This window comes from Pinus tabuliformis, chromosome 2_2, assembly GCF_031772625.1.
Source record: "Pinus tabuliformis cultivar Carrire ecotype Pingquan chromosome 2_2, CPIR1, whole genome shotgun sequence".
Taxonomy (NCBI): Eukaryota; Viridiplantae; Streptophyta; class Pinopsida; order Pinales; family Pinaceae; genus Pinus; species Pinus tabuliformis.
In genome coordinates, this window is record NC_142300.1 from 488,910,983 (window position 1) to 488,928,445 (window position 17,463).

The window sequence follows — 17,463 nt, forward strand, 5'->3', positions numbered from 1 at the left end:
AATTATCCTGGAGACCTTGACTTATGTCATAGGTGGTACTCATGTCCATTGCATGGAGGAGGGTTTACAACATTCTTTGTCCAAGGTTAACAAGTATGTGTCGAATTAAAAGTAAGTTGGGGAACATGATTAGTTATAAATAGGTTGTGAATTGGATCATTTACCAACCATTTGAGCACAATTATCACCATTTTTTTTTTTTTTGGTTATCGTTGTGGTTCTGCGAGAGAAGTATGGAAAGGGAAGGAATGGCTACCTATGAGGAGATTTTTGTGGAGTTTCTTGTGGTGAAATATGTGAATCACTCGAAGCAATTGACGAAAAATTTGTTCGGGCATTGAAAGTAATAATTGAGTTATCCAAAAAAAAATTAGAGTTTGGTGGAGAGAAAACATGGAAGCTAGATTTCAACTACTAGAGAAACGATGTGAATGGTTACAATAAAAATAGATAAAAAGTTGCTCCGTTTGGAGGCTTAATTGTTAATCCTGTTAGTTGGTAATTTCGGTGTTAAGCATAAAAGTGTAGACTGAGGCTCGTGAAGATAATGCGTGTGGAGAATATACATGGTGTGGCATTGAAACGAATTTGGCAATTTCTGCAAAAGTTGGTTTGTCCAAGCGTTTCAACTACTAGAGAAACGATGTGAATGGTTGCAATAAAAATGGATAAAAAGTTGGTATGTTTAGAGATTTAATTGTTAATCCCGTTAGTTGGTGAAAGTTGATGTTTAGAGGTTTAATTGTTAGTCCCGTTAGTGGGTGAAAGTTTGTGAATAATCATATTTTCAGCTCGTGGAAATTCCTCTCTGGCAGCTGCAGCGATACTTTTGATCACTACTTGTTTGCAAGCGTACTGCTCTGTCTATAACTGCAAAAGCTGGGTAAAGCAATAGAGTTACGCACCAGAATCTTGCCCGCTGTTGAGAACGAACCTCGCAGCAGCGATATGGAAGAGTGTTGTTTCTAATATTTCTGTTAGGTCTGTTCTATGTGTGATTGTGGATTGATTTGGGCATCGCTGCACTGTAGCGTGTCAGAAACATCCCATCTGTAATTCGTTCAGTTTAAAGGAGATGTAACAATCCGTAATCAAATAAGTTTTTAACTTGCAATCTCTGAAGTGTGGTATTATAGTTTTTTTATATTTTATTTTTATATTTAGCCGCACATTAATATATTTTAAAATATTCAGTATTACATTTAATATAAAATGGTTAATAAATATTTATAATCAATTTTTTTAAAATGGAAAAATAATTAAAAATAATTATTTTTTAAAAGAAAAATAAATAAATAAATATATAATTTTTAATAAATAAATAAATATTTTCAAATTATTAGGTCTAAACTGATTACCCAAATACGCTACACTTATCAATGTAAGCATATATAAAAGATTTACAGCTTAAAATCTCCAAGTCAAAGTGTATACTTATTTTAATAGAGATATTTATAATTAAAATAAAATTATGAATCTAAGAGTAAATAGAGATGATTTATAATTAAAATAAAATTATGAAGTTAATAACAAAATGAATTATTATAAAATTTATTTTCATAAGTTATTTATTTACTGATAAAAATGTATAAATTATTATGGACATAAAAGTAAAATTTGTTTATAATTTTTAAAAATGGTATGTCTATTTTTAATAGACATTTTAAAATTTTAATTTAATTACTAAGTACTAGTTGGTAATTAGTAGGTGAATAGTACATATATAATTTTTAGAGAATATTTTAGATTTTTTTAATAATTATATATTAAAATTTGAGATTTATTTCAAAAATAGTTATGTTATTTTTATTATTTTAATAAAATTGATTAATTAAAAAAAATACATGAAAATTTTAGATAAAATATGGGCTATGGTTTTCTAGACATAAAATAAAAATAAGTCATGATATTTACCCATAGTATTGCAACATAAATCATTTATAGATTAAGAATGTCTAATAATAAAATGGGTTGAATCATTATGAGTAAAAAAAATTGTTACATGCTCTTTTATATAAATATTAAAAATAAAAATAATTAAAATTAAAATTCTAATTTAAGATTAAATTAAATTTAAATTTTTTGATTTAAAATATATTATAAAAAAATAATTTCATATTTATTAATATTGGTTAACTATTTAATTTATATTAAATACATTAATAAATCATTTTTATTTAAAATTATATATATGTGTAATAACCTCGGTAACTTGTAATTCCCGGTAATTGCTGTGGTAAAAACAATATGGGTGACAACTTGTTTTATTAAAAGACATTATTATTTTTGAAAGTAAATATAATGAACTATTTTGCACATGTGTTGAATGAAATGCTGGCAGCCTCCAAAAGGAGGATTTTCTATTAAAAGAAATTAATCAGTTATGAAACTGAAAAGAAAGACAACTGCCTCTCACCCAAGGAAAAGGCTTGGGAGGAAAAACCTCTGGGCTGTTGAGGAACAGGCAGAGGAGAGATTCCAAAAAGAGAGAAGCAGAGTGAAAGAAGGGGGTTAAGTCTGGTTGTGATCAGATAACCCAGCACCGTGGTGCATGAGTCTTGTTGAGGGCTGCAGGCCTGCAAGACGGCTCGGGGGGAGAATCCAGTGCAGTGGATCTCAAGGTTGGGAGGTTAAGAGCTAAAACACTACAGGTGACTTCTGAAAGTAAGAACTTCAGTGACAGAATACCAGGTACGCTTCTTCTAAATTAGTTAAGGAAAGCTCAGGTATTGAAAAGTACCCGGTTGTATCATTTTTTTTAAAAAGTTGTTGTGGTAAGATAACTAGAATAAGATTACGGTTCTACCAGAGAAAAATGGAATGGGGGTGTGACTGTGTCACATGGGTAGAATGTATTCACCTAAGCTTACACAGCTAATTTGTGTACAGCCAGTAACAACTAGGAACTGCTGAAAGATAGGAAGCATCAGTACCCAGTAATAGTAGGAGAGACTGATTCCTGAGATAAACCGAGTCCATAATAGTACTCGATTCTACAGCGTAAAGACCTGAGAAGATAAGAGAAGCCGAGCTGGCTATTTAACCGTAGATTGACTCTGAAAACTGATAAAGAATTCATTATAAAGGTCAGTCTGAAGATATAAACTTACTCTGCATGCATTCACTCAACAGAATAAACAGTGTAAGTTGAAAGACGAGATAATGTGTAAGGGGTTGGTGCATGTTTTATACAGTCTTAACGGGTACTGTGCAAATATGGAATAACACATGAAATTGAAAACTCAGAACTTACATTATCTTTCCGAGTAACGTCTGTATAGTAAACATTGAAAGGCAACAGTGACGGAAAGCGAAGTGTTTTTTTAACATAAATAATGATGTACATCAAACCCTAACTTCAGGGGTTGGAACGATATCATTCATAGGCTACAAATCAAGCAATGAAACACAGTACAGAAATAAGAATAAGCTTTGAACTAGATAATAAGTATTGTTACAGGCGAGTGACCGCCGTAAACCTGCTGGCTGCATTAGGGTCAAGCCTGTGCGCAGGAGGATAGACACTACATTCACGAAACGAATGCAAGTCTACCCTTGTCGCTGTACAAATAGTATATAAGAACGAGAGCCGTGCTGTGGGAACCAATTGTTGAAGAAACTTTTCGATTTCATAGCATTGAAACCCTAAAGCAATAGAATGTCATAACTGTAATGCTAATGAATAATAGAAAACGGCAGCAAATATACTGAATATCAAATTTAATCTTAGAAACTCTATGGCATTGGAAATGTTATATCCATAGATGCTATCCAGAATTAGAAGTAGCGACGGAGAAATGCACCAAATATCAAAGGTAAACGGAGTAACCCTAATGCATAACCATTGCCGTAACTATGTATGATACCAAACGTAAACAGAAGCAGTAGCTACAAAACTCTGTATATTAAACTTTGTATATATCAGAACGAAGGTTTAAATATCCATTAACCGGTGACGGCATTTAATATACAGGAAAGGAAGAAAAGAAATCATTATGAAACGCTGATAGTATACCATTGACCATAAGGAAATCCAGGCCGAACCAAAACAGCGATAATCCGCAGATGACAAATATTACAGCAGTTTATTTAACTATGCAGACCTTACATAACCGCCGAAAACTCAAAAGAGCTTTTCCTAAATCAGGTAATGTTAAACAAGATAGAGTCCTTAGCCAAGTTCAAATATAGAATAGATAACTAAGGCACCGAGGCCATAATCTAGGGTTCAGCTGGACAGGCCGCCAAAGTGAGGCCGCCAAACATAAATCGCACAAGGGTTTGGACCCGGTATTTAACCTGAGACAACAGGTAGAGTACAGGTCGTCTCAGCTGTAAATCAAACCCTCGTAATGCAATCAAACACAGTCAACAAGAATGATAACGAATTCCGACTTACCTGGAAGTGGCATAGCAGCTAATCCCTCCGGCGTTCGGTGAAGGTAAGCTATGGTCAGCACCGGAACCCTCCAAAACTGTCAAGCCAACCCTGGAAATGATTAGAGCATAAACAGCAGAAGCGAAAAACAATAAGTTATGAAACTAGCTGTGAGAAGTAATGTAAGAGGCGCGGCCAAACCTGAGTAAGGCAGAGGAGCGATGAACCAGAAGAGTGCAATGAACCAGAGGACTTGCAGTCCAAACCGTCGAAGGAGCTCGGCTACTGAGAGATGAGCAAATGAACCAAAAACGAATCCAATAAGACTTATTTATGCAGGGTCAAACCCTAAGTGAGGCTGGACCGTCCGATGAAGGTAAGTAATCACCATCGTTGGATTAGGCGGGAGGCCTAGCGTGAACCCCAGAGCAGGTCAAACTCTCTCAGATCACATGGCCAGCACGTGAAGATGGGCCATATGGCTACGGAGGTTGGTGAGCTGGCGTACTCGCTCTGCCATTTGGCAGCAAACGTTCAAACGGATAACCAGCAATCAACACTTATGTCTTGTCATATAACTTATCAAATGTCGATACAATAAAGGTTAAGTAAATATGGAGTGATATATATATAACCGATAGTTATATTAACCAAAACCTTATGACAATCATTTTATGCGTTTGGTCTACATGTGTTTAGGGTTAATAGGTGGGTACCGTAGGTTAGGGGTTGATGATAGAGAGTTTCCAACTGTAAATGTATATATAATTTTTTTTTTTATTTACTGTATTTCTTGGATAAAAAGGAGATCGTGACAATATGTATTTCATTGTTACCGAATTCTAATTATAATTTGTTCAGAAAATTAAAAATGATCTAAACTATATAATATTGGTGATGTAATTCACCATGAGTACTTAAAAATAAAAATAAAAAAGTACGTCGCCCGATATGATTTGAATAGAATTTTTAAATAAAGGAAAAAGCTGAAACGATTGAAACCAAAGGAATTTCAAAATTTGCGAAAATATTATGACAGTTCTCAAACGATTGAAACGATTGAAGATCGTATGCCGTGATCTTTAGCATAATTTTATAATTTTATCGAACGAGTTTTGAAAGTATCATCTAATTAAACATGAAAAGTATTATGCAATAATGGAAATTTCTTCCTAAATTATATATAATAAATAAATGAATGTTTATATAAAATTGACGAGGGAGGAAATGATAACTAAGTATAAATAACGTTATATATGGTTTGGATTTGAATTTGGGTTAATAATAATTAGGTTTAACGTTATATATGGTTTGGATTTGAAGTTGGGTTAATAATAATTAGGTTTAGTTTGAGTTTGAATTTTTTTAATGAAATTGGGATGATGTTTATTTATATATAATGAATTATAAGTTAAAATAATAAAAAATATATTATCATGAATATAAATTATAAGTTTAAATTACAATATAAAATTATGAATTTTATTTATCAACTTTATCAATGACTATAAAATCAAACTTTAATTTTTTTTAATGAACCAAAATTCAAATAAAAAGCTTAAAAATTAAAATTCTACAAACCTTGTGATATTTACCGTATTAAAAATGTGAACATATTCTTGAATTTGCAATCTCAATGCTCTACATTTTTATGTTCATCGCGCAAATGGAAGAACTATTTCACTAGACCTAGAGGATATAGGTACGAAAGACCCTCGGCCCTCATATAATATTTTAAGAAATGCCACAGATGACTCAAGCATCTTAGTAGCCACATGATTGGATACCATTCTTAGTTTTAAAAGTAATGCAAATGTCCTAGACCAATTATCATAGAATTACAAGGCTAAAATGTTTGATGATTATAGGATGTTTATGAATAAAAATTATGGGGGCCTAAATATTTTGAAACAAGATTTGCTGACCATTTTTTTGATTCTAGAATTGGAAAATAACTTTTTAATAACCAAAAAAAAATGTGTGTGGGGCCTAAATATTTTGAAACAAGATTTGCGGACAATTTTTTTGTTGATTTTAAAATTGGAACATAGTTGTTAGTAACAAAAAAAATATGCGTGGGTGGAAGTTAATGATGGTCACTAATAACATATGGGTTCTAAAGTAACCATGGAAAACTAATAACTTTTTAACTTAGAGAGATTGTTCAAGGTGCTTCCACCATAAATTTGAATAGATATAAAAAGATGAAATGAAGGAAAATGAAATATAAGACATATCTTTACATTATTGCTTAGTTTGAATACGTAAATGAGGGAACTTCACTAGGAATTTTTTTAAAATTGTTGAGATGAAATTGTTCTTATGCACAACTATTTTTAAATCACTAGAATCTTAAGTTTATATCCTTTTAAAATTATGAAAATAATTATATCCTTGAAATCCACAAACAAAATTTTTAATCAAATTGTGGGTATGATTGTACAAATGATTGATATAAATTTTTATTAAAATCGTTAAGGAAAAAAATGTTATACTATAAATAAATAAAAGTGGTATGCATATATATATATATATATATATATATATATATATATATATATATATATATATAATTGAAACAAATATTAATATAAACTTAACATAAAAAATGGAAATATTGAGAGGCACTGAAAAAATAGAAATTATAATGCATTAGACACTGCTGAAGCCTCATAATTCTTCTGCTCCAACATGGGGGATAACCACTTGGTTCGAACCTTAGAAAGCAGTGCCTTTTCCGTTTGGTATGGTGGCTTCGGCTGGGGATGATGGGACTAGTTTCCCAATCTAGGTTTGAAAATGATGATGGGTGGTTTTCAAGTGATTGCAATAAGAATAATGATAACTAAATGATCTATTCTAGTATGAAAATCTGTAATTAACTTAATCTAATATAAACCCGGGGTATTCTGTGTCATATGCGATCTGAAAAAGATATATATTTGGTACATGGTAATAAAGATCATTCACGTGTTAAACAGAGATGATAACATGTAAAGATAATTTCTTTGACTAAATAGTTAGTCAAAGACATGTGAAAATTATATCGCATATATTTAATGATCATATACGAAAATAAACGCTTTCAGCTAAGTATTATACAATTTTGCATTAACACATAACAGAAGGAACATAGTCCATATATAATTCATAAAACGAAATGTTATCACTAATTTAATAAAACAAAACTGATCATACAAGATAAAAGTACCATATGTGTGAGGTTCTGCTCATTTGACTAGTGACATAGATCAACTCCTTTTTTCAATCAAATTATTCTCCAAGCATACAGAATTGCATCAACAATAGACAATAGTTTGATATTCAAAAGTAATGACCATGTTCCATAATTTCATCAAGGCATCTATAAAATTACAAAAGTTCATTCTTTACAAATGTTTTTTGATAAAATTGTTGACCTTTCTCTAAATGCATGAGAAGGGTATAAATACTATCCAACTAAAGTTTAAAAATATATTATACAAAATATCTGAGGAGATTTAAAACAACCTTCCTCTTAACTAGTAACTAACTCTAAAAATAAAATCGATTTGATGACTTAAGGTTACGAAAATGTCTTGCTCTCTACCAGCTTTTCCTTGAGATCGCATGTCAGACATGAGTTTTACTTGAGGAGGTGCTCCGAATTATGTTTTTACCTTTCTTATAAAGATGGCATATGTAAGAGGTGGCAACATTCTTTTCATTGAATTGAGTGAAATATTCAGTGTCATAATTTGGCTGAGGGGTTTGACAAGAAATTGCCAATATGCCTCCCAGTCGGTCTTTGATAATTTTTTGATTGCCTCTCTTTGGGTTTTCATCTTTGCTTTCCAGTTTTTATCCAAGTCTTTCATATCTGGCAGTGACTTTGGATCACCTTCCTTTATTAAGTTGGTGGTGTGAAAAGTCTGATTGATTGCCTTTATTATATTCTTCGCCACTCCTGTTTCTCTTGCTACTGCTAATTCTGCCTACTTAATCTGTGCATCCCAATATGTGAATAATATGTCTTTGTGTGTTTCTTTAATCTCTGGCATATTAGCGCTTCTTCCTTCTTCAGATTCTTCCCATTCAATATAGTCAGAGATCTTAGTATTTAAGTCATTAAACTCAGTTCTCTGATCAATTGCCTTAACTGTTAATTGACCATTGGTATTCAAATAATGGGTGATATTGGACATTTTCTGGCAGAATAGATCTTGTAGTTTTGACATAACGGAGTTTAGCTCCAATGCCTCTTTAATGAACTCATCAATAGTGGGGACATATTTATATTTCGCCATAGTCTCTTGTATCTCTTGGATTTGCATATTCTTTGCTAAGATATCTTCTTCGTGGCTTATCCTAAGTACTTCCATATTTTGCTGCAATTGGACAATTTGTTTGGTGGCTTGATTGTTCACATTTGTTTTCTCACTTTCCAGTTGTTATTAAAGTTGTGTTATCCTTTCTTCTCTTTCTTTTAACAAAACACATACTTCAGTGGCCTTATCAATGGTGGCAGTAGCATATGCCCCTGTAAATTGTGATATCCTGGTTAAATTTTCAGTTGGATTTGAAGGAATATCCTTCCAAACTTTATCCATTGGTTCATTCCCTAGTGGGATTTCAGGTCTTTCAACTCTCCTTCTCTTCCTCTGTCTTCCTACTACAACCTTATGCAGTGGGTTGTAGAATACATATAAAGGAGGTATTTCTGTAGCCTTTAGGATAATCTCAGATGTCGGAAATGTAGGTATGATTTCTGCATTCTGTGAATTTGTCCCTTGTTCCTTCATTGGCTCGGACTCTGAAACTTTCTGAGTTTTCTGTGGAGTATGATATCATATATTTTCTTGGACATCTGTTCCTTTGGAAGTATCTTGGAGTTTTTTATTAAACTGGTCCCATTCCTGCTCCATATCATTGCTTTCGCCTTTGGGATCAATATCCTGAGTTAGGTCAGTTTTGACTTGTTTCTCAGCTGATCTTTTGTTAGATTCTATTGTAGCCTCTATTTCCTATGTCTTCCCTGTGTTCTGGGCTACATTCTTCTGAGATTTTGTTCGAGAATTTGGTTGCTCATTGTTAATGGTCACACTAGGTGTAGGTTTGTCATCAGTTCTTAACAAATCCAAAGGGATTGTTTCAAGCCTATGACTTCTAAATTTCTAAAACCTTTCGAAGTTGTTAGGATTCAAATTCACCTTTGCCCAATTGAATGCTTGTTCAAATGACTTAGCTGATTGTAATAAATATTCAAATTCATGAACTTCATGGATAAAGGGTTTGACCTTTACTAATATAGTAAAACTGTGTGCTACTTTCTCTCAATCAAATTGCCTCTTTGGCAGAGTAGCCAGCATGAGCCTCTCTAAGTTCTGTAATTCTTTGTTTGCATGGTTGAATTTTTCCAATGAAAAAACACCACACTGGATGGGAAAGGGTGGCCATAGTGATTTTTTCATATCTTTCAATGTCTTGGTTAAGCCTTTTCCAACAGTTTGGTGAGCTATTTCTCTAGCTAATAGCTTGTTGGGGACATACAAAGGAAGTACATGTGGTTCTGCTGTACTACCATAAACTCTAGTATATGTGAACCATTGCTCAGCAAAGTGCTTGCCTACTACAAGAAGGTCTGTAGTGGTTTCCTTAGAAAGTATTGAGACCTTTTTATCATAAATAATTTGATGTAATGGTAGCATAACACCATTGCATATCTTGTAAAAGTGGGGTATAAAACGATATTTCCACATTTGTTTGTGACTGAGATGGATGGGGTATGGGTCTTGCAAGGTCCATTTCCAAACCATAATTAGAAACTTAGTACAGAAACATATAGTGTCCATGATATAAGCACTCGTAAAAATGGAGGAAAGATTTCGATGGATGTGGATCTCTTTTGAAGATATTCATAAATAGTTGTATCTAAGTTGTCGGATAGGATAGTAGCCCAATTAATTATATGAGAATTGATACATGCATCGATTAAAGGGACCCATTCTATAGAGAAATTGGTATTATTAGGCATTCCATACAATCTACATAACATTGAGGCTGCATAGTTATGGGGATTTTCTAAAGAAGCTATGGGGTACATACCCATCTTGACATATTTGAATTTGTTTTCTAAGACTCTCCACCCCTGAATCATCTTAAAGGGTTCTTCATTCTCTTTCACGAACTTGGAAAAAAATGATCTATCATATATATCCTAAGGGTCAAGAAGATGATACATTTGTTTTAAATCTTCGGTTTTAAATGATCCCATCAGATCCATCTTTGAATTCTTGAATTGTTTATCTTCAATATTGAAATTCTCCACTACCCATCTAACCATATCTGTGTATCGTAGTATCTTGGCTTTTGCTCCTATTCTATGAAGAAAAGAGAAAGCAGCATCTCTGAATTGAGCTGCCGATGGTAGTATTGAACCTATTGTTGCCTTGGTAAATGTAACTTCAGGCTGCTCATTTTCAAGTCTATTATAGATAACTTCCCATGTCATTGCTCCTCCATCAGCACCACAAAACGGTTCAGAAAATATGGGTGGCATTTTTGTAACCTCAGATTCTGAAACACTTTGTTTCTTCTGTTTTTGCATTACTTTCTGTAAGGACATATCTTTTAAAGCTTTCCTAAAATGAAAGAGAGATATGTCAGAGTAAATAGTAGAGGGAAATTAAGGCTAAAGAGCTCTTTGAAATGACTTGAATCATGGGAAGATTTTAACATAATCCCTATATTAACTAGCCATGACTTGAAAATATTAACTTCTCTCCTCGAGCTGCTAAGCAATAATTGCCCTGTCAACCTACTTGATATTTCATTAAAAACTCAATAACTTCCCACACTTTACTTCTAATTTTCCGCATCGCTACTTTCAAACGCTGAACATAGTGTTGTTTGTAGATAATGTGAAAGGTGATTGCGAAACATCACAATATCGCATTTCACAATTTTTAAGGGATAACATAGTGGCATGCCTTGGTAAATTGCGATCTGCAAAATGCGATCGCATATTCTTAGAGTGTCGTGATCAGAAAATGGTAGTGGATACTTCGCATATCACATTTCGGGATTTTCTTTAGGATGTTAATAGTTGTCCCATGGAAAACTGAGAGATGGGATTTGCGATGATAAAATTTTAAGTCTGGGTTCTATTCTAAAGGTTTAAGGAAAATTTTAGAGTTAGCACTTATTTTCGAAAGCTAAAAATTTGAAAGGGTCCCCATTTATATGTCAAAACTAACTATTAATCCCTATAAATGGCGGTGTTGCTACATAGTACAACAATTGGCAATTCACTTGGGAGAACCAACTATCTCTGATTGCTCTTTTGAAATATCTAAAACTTTCAAAATTAGAAGAGTTATAGGAATAATAATTACATGATTTACAAACCAAACAACATTTCTTTGAAATCATAATCACTCACTTAATTTAATTATTCAACTACTTTACTCTTGTAATGATAAAAATACAAATGTTTGCATCAGTCTATACTAAGATTTAAAGATATATGGTAGGTGTCTTCTACGGATTAGTTTTTATGGTTTACTCATTTATCATAGATATAGCCTCCGTTGCGAGCAGGCGTTCATAGCCTCAGCAGGGTTATCTTTTAACCAACAATGATTCATTGTCCCATCTGAAGAAATTTTTAGAATTCAAAAAGATATTCATTTGCTTTATTTCTCATTTGGATTTTGTTTATTCCTTTTATGTAATTTTTATTTTTAAGTTTCTTAAAAGACATTGTCTAGGCTTGGTAACCCAATAATGACAATGACATTCACTAGTTGTAATTATATTGAAGAATATGTCTCTTGATGAGACCCCTTGTCCTTTGATTGATTAGATCATTGGCCATTACCCTGTTTTGATATGCAGTATTGGTAATATCAGTTTAATTATTCCCCTATGATCATGGTAAATAAGCTCGTAATGAGACTTATTATCTTTTAAGTTTTGCATATTTTTGAATTACACTCTGAAAAAATAAAATTCTATCAGATGGGGTGAATCATTAGCTCTTTTTAAGAGTTTTTGGATGATAATAATAGAGTTTTGAGATAATCATCTGTAGAGAGTCCTTACTAGGTTAAAGATTCTTTTCTTGACTGATAACAAAACATCTATACTTTATAAACATACGAGCTTGTTCATAGAATAAGTATTTTTAGCAAGGTCAAGTTTTTTCAAATAAATAGGGTTCATTTTGATACTGAAATGCTATAATTATTTCTTTAAGAGACTTTATTTTGAGAAGCCAAAAGTGGATACTATTTAACCTTTATTTCCCCTGAGAATCTTAAAGACAATATGATACAAAATTATAAGAGGTTATTTTCTAGGAGAAATATTTTTTCAAAATTTTCCCATTAATGGGAAAAGAATCTATTCTACCTGACAAGTCTTGTAAAATAAATGTTGATGGACCAATTTTCTCAATTATTTGGAATGGTCCAAGCCACAATCTTCGGAATTTGGTGTGTTTCCCCTTTTCCTCATGTGCTTTGTGCCATTTCCAAACCAGATCACCTACTTCAAAGGTTTTATCACTGGCAGAGGTTGTATCAAAAGAGGCTTTGACTAACTATTGATTATGGAAATTGATGGCTTTAGCTTTTTCTCTTTCTTCTTCAAGCTTAAGGATTTGAAATTGTCTTTCTTGAGGAGAAGATGAAGGATTTTCATTAATAAAGTGCACTAGGGCGAGAGATGAGATTTTATGTTTGTGGGGAGAACTTCTTCTTTTCCATAAACTAAATCAAAAGGAGAAGAATTGATTGAGGCCTTTTGTGTTATTCTATCTGCCCAAAGAGAAAATGTCAATGCCTTGTGCCAATTCCTATGATTTTGGCATATAGTCTGCTTGATGATTATGATAAGGTTTTTGTTTGTTTATTCGATTAATTCATTACCTTTTGGATAATAGTTGGTTGAATACTTCAATTTGAAACCTCTTCTTAATGAAAATTCTACCATAGTATTTCCAGAAAAATAAGATGCATTATCAAACATTAAAGTTGTAGATAAGCCAAACCTAGTGATTATGTACTAATCAATAAAGTCTATAATACTTTCTATGTTAGCTACCTTTAGTGGGATAGCTTCTACCCATTTCGTGAAATAATCAGTAGCTTTAAAGATGTTCTTATGCTGCTTGGAAGAGTTAGGAACAATCTCACGAATTATATATAATCCCCATTGTTCAAATGGTTGTTGGATATTTATTGATTGTAATGGGAATGCTGGTTTCTTTTCTCTTCCAGCTGCAGTTTGAAAAATTTTGCATCTTCTTGCATAGTCATGTGCATCCTTGAATAGTGTTGGCCAATAATAACTTGCATGCAGGATTTTTTGAGGTGTGGTATTTCCTCTGAAAGGACCTCCAGCTCGTCCATCATGTAACCCTTGCATAACCTTTTCAGCTTTAGGTTTTTCTAGGGATATTAATAATACTGAATCATATTTTTTTCTAAATACTGCATCATCAATTAATTCATATTGATTTGATTTCAACCTTAAAGCACACTTTGTTTGGTAACTGAGATGCATAGGAGCATATCCATTCTTTAAATGAAACTTCAAATCAGCATACTGTGATTGTGCATCATTGAGGCTTACCTTTGATATTTTCACTTCATTACCTTGGTCTTATTTTGTTGATAAATGGGAAGCTCCACTTAGCATTTTGTAAAAACCTTGGCCCCTAAAAATTTTAGTTGGTCAGATTTCTACATTGTACTCTTGAAGTGCAGTGACCCAATTTGCTCTTTTCTCCTGTACTTCTCTTTGAGTCAATAATTTCCTTATTGCAGGGTAAGGTACTACTATTTGTTTATGTGTTTTGAGGAGAAAAGGTCTGAATTGTTTGAAGGTTTTAAAGACAACAAAATCTTGTTTCTCAACAACTGAGTAGTTTAGCTCGGCACCCTGTAAATTGGAACTAAAAAAGGAGATAGGTGCCTCAATGTTTTGATCGTTTAGATATGTCAAAATTGTTGCATATGATGTATCAGATGAAAATGTGTATAATACAAAAGGTTTAAGAAAGTTTGGACTTGTTAAAGAAGTAGCATTGATAATAAAAATTTTTATTAACTCAAATGACTCTTTAATTTTTACCCCATTTGAATACTATATTCTTTCTTATCACTGATTGAAGGGGTAAAACAATCTTTGAAAAATTGGGGACAAATATGTTTACAAAATTAATCTAGCCTAGGAATGATTGCATGGTATTTTTGTTATGTGGGAGAGGAATCTTTTCAATTTATTGGATTCTATCAAGATCAATATAAATTCCTTTCTTGGACACTATGAACCCGAGAAGTTTTCCTTCTGCTAATGCAAAGTATGATTTTTTGGGATTTAGAGAAATGCCATAATTCTTACATCTTTCCAAAATATGCTTTAGGTCATTCAAATGATTGTTTTTGTTCCTAGAGTAGACTGTAATGTCATCTAGGTAAATAACAATGGATTTGTTAATCAAACCTTTAAAAGAAATATCCATGGTGCGTTTAAATGTAGCACCTGCATTGATAAGTCCAAAAGGAATCTTCTGATAAGTGTATGTTCCCCACTTGGTCTTGAATGTTTTCTTTAGTTTGTCATCTGGATGTACAAGAATCTGATTATATCCTGAAAATCCATCTAGAAAAGACATTAACTCAGAGCCTGCAACTAATTGCAATATTTTCTCCATGGTAGGCAAAGGAAAGTTATCCTTTTGATAAGATCTATTTAAGTTCCTAAAGTCAATACAAATCCTAACATCTCCATTCCTTTTCCCAACAGGAACCATATTTCATACCCATTTTGAGTGTCTAACGGGAAAGATTATCTTTTCTTTCAAAAGTTTGTTTAATTCAGATTTGATTTGGCTTTCAAGGTTTCGATGAATATTTATAATAATTGGCTTCTCATTAGAGGTCATTGGTACAGTATGTTGAATTACATAGGTATCATAGGTTTTGAGATTTGAATAATCCCAGGCAAAGACACCTTTATATGTTTTCAATAGTTTGATGAATGATGTCATTTCTTCAGATGACAAAAAAAGAACGAGGTTGATGTTCTGAGGCTTTTCAGATGTGCCTAGGTTTACCACTTCAAATCTCAAAGTAGAACTCTGAGTCTTGGAGTTGGTAATCTTTTTAAATTTGTCTTTCAAATCACAGAGATCTTCCATTTTGACTACATATTTGGGAATTGAATTTTGATCTTTTTTATGGCTGATTTGCAAGTCATGTTCATGTTCATCTATGATTTTTTCCTCATAAGATCCTTCTCATGTGAGGAAATCAATTATATCAACATCATTATTAGACACTCTCCAATTTGTTACATTATCAGGGATGGATGGTCTAAAAATTAACTCTATAGAAAATCTATCTAGACTAAATTCCTCTGAAGGTATAATCTTAGATGCTACATTGGCAAGTAAATCAACACTTGTATTTTGTAATCTGGGGACTAAAGAAATGTTAAAAGCAGTGAAGTAAGAAGTAAGATTCTGGCTAGGGATTGATAATGTTTGAGATGCCTAGACACACAATGGATTGTGTTTCTTACCTCTTTAGTAACTATCTCAGTGTCTCCATATACTTGCAAATACTTGACATCAAGGCCAATGGCTTTGTATAGCCCTTGAATTAATGCCTCATATTCCACAGTATTGTTAGTGCATTGAAATTCAAGCTTGCATGCTAACATGGTTTTCCTCCTTGCGGGCTGATTAAGATACATCTAGCACCTGCACCATCTTCAGAATTGAAACCATCAAAATAAAGGGTCCAGAATAATGAATTATCTACAAGTTTATCGATTACATCTATACATTTGGAAGTGTCTGTTTGCGAAAAAATTTCTATCTGAGGTACTATAGAATTATCCAGAAAGGGATATCTTTGTGCGTTAAAGGATCCCAAGAATGACTCAGTTGAGTAGTTTCCGATGATATTATTGGTGAAAGCTACTGGCTCATTGCTCCCCTCCAGATCAGTGACTGTGTACTTCATGAATTTCTCACGATCTACTCTGATTTGATTAGGCTTACCATTATATGGAAACCACATATGAGACCAATCAGTTGTAAAGTATCCTTGTAACTTTTCAGACCAATCCCTACGTAAAATTAAACCATAGAATTCAATGATATCATCTACTAGAATATCGATTACCCGTTAAACTTTTGGGTTGGAGGAAAGCCTGATTGAAATAAATAAAAGTGTAGTTCCACATCACCGGACAAATTGTATGAGTTAACTCAAATAAATTGACTTAGCTGGTTCAGTTAATTCGAGTTGAGGGTCTAACTAGTGTCATGTAGAGCGTCTCCTACATTATAGGAGCCCTAGTTGAGTTTATTTTGATTTGTAATTAATTAATTTAGTCCAATTGAGTTAAAGTTAGTTAAACTAGTTCCAACTGATGGAGGAACTAGTAGGGGTCAGACAGTGGGGTGTTTCTTCATGTGTTTAACCGGCTAACGAATGACGCACTCATAAATAACTCATGCATGAAAGACATGAGAGTTACCCAGTTTCGATTGGAGTTCCAAGACAATGTACTATAAATTGTATAATCATCTGAATTATACAGGTGGTGCATGTTGTTAGAGGAATGCCTATCAGCATTATGCTGTTGATATTGAGGAATTTCTCTAAGTAATAGGGGACCAATTCCTAACAAAAAAACACTAGGAAGGAGGGATTTGGGCAAGCCAAAATTTGGTTAATTATTGTCTTGGGCTTGTCTAGGAAGCAATGAGATAGATAGAGATAGTGCAGAGGTTGCTCGGGATTGAGAAAAGCATTGTAATCTTCTCATATTTTTTGACTAACGCAATGTATAGATAACAGGGGTTTTTAGCTGTGGCTTTCCTGAGGAAATCATTGTGTAATGTGTTGATTGAATTCTTTCTCTTGTATGCTTTGGGATTTCATGATTTTTTAATTGTTTCTGTTGATGAGTAGAGTATTTCATGTCTATTGTTTTAATAAATTATAATTAGCAGTTTGAATCTACAAGGAATTTCTACACCTCACATAAGACATGCCTCTTCTACATGGGCTAAATATGCAATCAAC

The 17,463-nt window shown here is 32.9% G+C and overlaps 1 long non-coding RNA gene across 1 annotated transcript; it reads right to left on the bottom strand.

Annotated features, from left to right (window-relative positions):
* Positions 1 to 4,047: 4,047 nt before the first annotated feature.
* LOC149193494 (uncharacterized) lies at positions 4,048 to 4,676 on the bottom strand. Its single transcript, XR_016254957.1, has 3 exons — positions 4,580 to 4,676; positions 4,400 to 4,475; positions 4,048 to 4,299 (listed from the first exon to the last, which is right to left on the bottom strand). It is a non-coding gene; the product is annotated as an uncharacterized LOC149193494 (long non-coding RNA).
* Between the last annotated feature and the right edge of the window lie 12,787 nt (positions 4,677 to 17,463).